This window comes from Oryctolagus cuniculus, chromosome 7 (genome assembly GCF_051225735.1).
Source record: "Oryctolagus cuniculus isolate XC-2025 breed Fujian yellow rabbit chromosome 7, ASM5122573v1, whole genome shotgun sequence".
Taxonomy (NCBI): Eukaryota; Metazoa; Chordata; class Mammalia; order Lagomorpha; family Leporidae; genus Oryctolagus; species Oryctolagus cuniculus.
Window position 1 is genome coordinate 66,528,488 of NC_142873.1, and position 4,272 is coordinate 66,532,759.

Genomic DNA, 4,272 nt, shown 5'->3' on the forward strand with positions numbered 1-4,272 from the left:
TCATGATAAAATAAAAGAGAAAAAATTAAGCAAATTGTATATAGCAGAAACATTAACACAATCAAGGAAAAATACGCCAATCCCACAGCCAGCATCATATTGATAGGGAAATGTTGCAAGCATTTCCACTAAGATTCAGAACCAGACAAGGATGTCCACTTTTGCCAGTTATTCAATATAGTTCTGGAAGATTTAGCCAAGACATTAAGCAAGAAAAAGAAACCAAATATATACAAATTGAAAAGGAGGAAGTCAAAGTACCCCTGTTTTCAGATGGCATGATCTTATATATAGGAGAACTAAGAGACTATTGGAGATCATAAGAGAGTTTGATAAAGTTAAAGGATACAAAATCAACACACAAAAATCAGCAGCCTTGTATTCACAAAGCAATGAGAAAGAAATTGTCAGATCAATACGATTTAAAACTTTTAAATAACAGCCAGCATTTTTGTGTGATGGGTAATGCTGTTTCTTGGCAATACAAGCATCAATACGGGCACTGGTTTGTGACTTGGCTGCTCCTCTTCAGATCCAGCTCCCTGCTGATGGTTTGGGCAAAGCAACAGAAGATATATCAACTGTTTGGGCCCCTGTCATCCATATGTGAGACCCAGATGAATATCCAGGCTCTTGGTTTCAGCCTGACCCAGCCCATTCTATTTTGGCCATTTGGGGAGAGAACCAGCGGATGGGAGGTCCCTCTCCCTCTCCCTCTCCCTCTCCCTCTGCCTCTCCCTCTCCCTCTCCCTCTCCCTCTCCTTCTCCCTCTCCTTCTTCCCCCACCCCTCTCTCTCTGTAACTCTGACTTATACCTTGGAATAAATTTAGCCAGGGATGTGAAAGATATCTACACTGAAAATTGCAAAACATTAAAGAAAGAAATAGAAGACACACAAAAATGGAATAATATTCCATGTTTTGAGGCTAGAAGAATTAATATCATCAAAATACTACACAAAGCAATATATAGATTCAAAGTAATCAATGTATAGATTCAGTGCAATCCTAATAAAAATTTCAAGGACATCCTTCTTAGACCTAGAGAAAAAAATGCTAAAATTCATATGGAAAAGCAGGAGAAACTAAATAGTTAAAGCAATCTTAAACAACAAAAACAAAGCTGGAGACATCACAATACTGTATTTCAAAACATACTACAGGGCAGCTACAATTAAAACAGCTTGGTACTGGCACAAAAACTAATATATAGACAAATGGAATAGAACAGTAACCCCCAAAATTAATTCACACATCTACAACCAAAAAAATCTTTGACAAACAAGTGAAAATCATTCCCTGCAGAAAGGAAAATCTCTTCAACAAATGATTCTGGGAAAATGCAGAAGTATGAAAGAGGACCCTTACATTACACCTTACACAAAAATAGTTCAAAATGGACCAAGGATATAAACCTAAATCATAACATCAAATTACTACATGAAAACATGGGGGAAACTCAGCAAGACATTGGAATACACAAAGAATTCTTGGAACACACCACAGAAACACAGGTAAACAAAGCCAAAATTGGCAAATTGGATTACATGAAGCACAGAAACTACTGCACTGCAAAAGAAACACTCAACATAGAGAGCAGAGAGTAGAGACAACCAACAGAATAGGAGATTATCATTGCAAAGTATGCAGCTGATAAAGGATTAATATCCTGGACATATAAAGAGCTCAAGAAACTCAACATCAACAGATCAGAAAGATCAGAAAGTAGATCTCCCATATAACTCTGTCATCCAACTTCTTGGAATTTTTTTTAAAGATTCAGATTTATTTATTTTATTTGAAAGGCAGAGTTACAGAGAAGCAGAAGCAGAGAGAGTGAGAGAGGGAGTTACAGAGAGAGAAATTTTACATTGGCTGGTTCACTCCTGAAATAGCCAAAAATGGCTGGAGCTGAGCTGATCTGAAACCAGGAGCCAGGAGCTTCTTCCAGGTTTCCCACATGAGTGCAGAAGCCCAAGGACTTGAATCATCTTTTTACTGCTTTCCCAGGCCACATCAGATAGCTGGATCAGAACTGGAGCAGGCAGGACACAGATCAGCACCCATATGTTATGACACTAACATATGCTAACGACACTACAGGTGGAGGCTTTACCAGCTATACCACAGCACCAGCCCTGATTCTTTGGAATTCAACCAAAGGAAATGAAACCAGTATATGAAAGAATTATTTGTACCCCCATGTTTACTGAACTCAATTCACAATAGCTAAGATATGGAATCAACCCAGATGACCATTACCTGATGACTGGATGAAGAAAATACAGTATATGCACACTATGGCAGGCTACTCAGCCATAAAAAAGAATGCACTCCTGTCTTTTGCAACAAAATGGATGCAACTGACAATCATTATCCTTAGTGAAATAAGCCAGTTCAAAAAGAAAAATTTCAACTGTTTTCTCCAATATATGGTAGTTAATATAGATTATAAAAATGTACAGGATTGAAACAGATATCTTGTGATTTGATTGTTGTTTTTATCCCTTATTTATACTACTATGGAACTGTGGTCTTTACACTTTCTACTTGTTGAATGCTATAGTTAGTGGTGTATTAAGCCTGTGATTACAGAGTGGATTGAAATTATGGTTTTGCAAACCTTAAAGAAAAAATGAAGGGGGTGATTCAGGGTGGGAGAGTTTGAAGGAGGAATGTATTCTTATATTCTTAGAATTATTCCTACAAAATATATGAAGTCTGTTCTCTTTATATTATTTTAAAAATGGGAAATAAACCATGTTCCAAGACTCAAATCAGGTACTCTAATATGGGATGAAGTCTCAACTTGCAGCTTAGTCTGCTGAAGCACAACCCCCAAAATTTAGCTTCATGAAGGGAAAGCTAGGTTAAGCAGAAACTTAACAGATTAAAACATAAAGTAAAAATAAAAATACTTTTTTCTTCTGTTAATGATTAACAATGAGATTCTAACAGGAAAATACATAACAAATAAAAATCAAATCTTGGGGATTATATAAAAGCTTTTTATAATGATTCTGATGGATGTAATCTTGTTATGATCCATAGCTAATGACACTAATAACATTCAAATATTGACTTACATGCTATAAATTTGTTATTTAAGGATCATTTATGAAGTTACTTCACATTAGACTAAATGATGGCCAAGGTCTTAATTTAATGGAATAGAGCACACTGACTTTAAACATTACTTAATTTGCCAATATTACCTATTAAGCATAACCAAAAATAAATTTATTATTTCTAGTATCATCTTACATTTTGTAAATGAATAAGGTTATTGCAAATGCAATTATTAGTCAGAATATATAGTGAATAGACTTTGTGTTCTTTATTTCTTCATATCCCCCAAATCATGCATACTAATTTGCACTTTAATGTAATAAAATATTTCTTTGTAAACTGCATATGTAAAATGTTAGCATTTTTGATGTCTGTTACACAAGGTTAAGAAGGTACTGATGTTTACTGAAGGGTGTGTACAAAGATAAACTTCAATAATTTTAGTTCATTTTTTTCCTTCACAGAAAATCAAAATTACGTGCATATGTACTGATTTTTTTTCAAATGTATGTAAAATACACTCTGACATTTTTGGGTTACTAAATTCAGAGGATTTCTACCACTGTATTTTCCCAAACCATTGGTATGAAAAGTACAAATATTAATAAATAATGTTTGCTAAACTACTTTAATATTAAATCTTTTAAATTTTTTAAAAATGAAATATGATTTATATAAAGTTAACACTATCATCTTGTGGATGATCTCTTTAATCAATGACTTCATTTTTTCTCAAAAATGACATGATATAATGTCACTTTTTGGGCAAAAAGACAAACTTAAATAAAATTGTTACATTAAACATTTTATGCAACTTTTAAAAAAGATACCTTAACTGACAAAAGGCCAAAGGAAGCTAATAAAAAAAGAATAACAGTCATTGCTATGCTTCATGATATGTGACAACAAGAATTGCAAGGACCTTCCATGGATTAATTCCTTTCATTTCATACAATTCTTTAATTTATGATGTGTTGATATCCCTGTCTTGTAGATAAAGTAGTAAGTCAGAATTTGAGTTAACTGATAAAAATACACAGCAGAAGAGTTTTTTATGAAGTCTTTAAATAAAATTGGTAATTTATTTTTTAAATTTTTGACAGGCAGAGTGGATAGTGAGAGAGAGAGAGACAGAGAGAAAGGTCTTCCTAAGCCGTTGGTTCACCCTCCAATGGCTACTGGGGCTGGCGCGCTGCAGCCGGA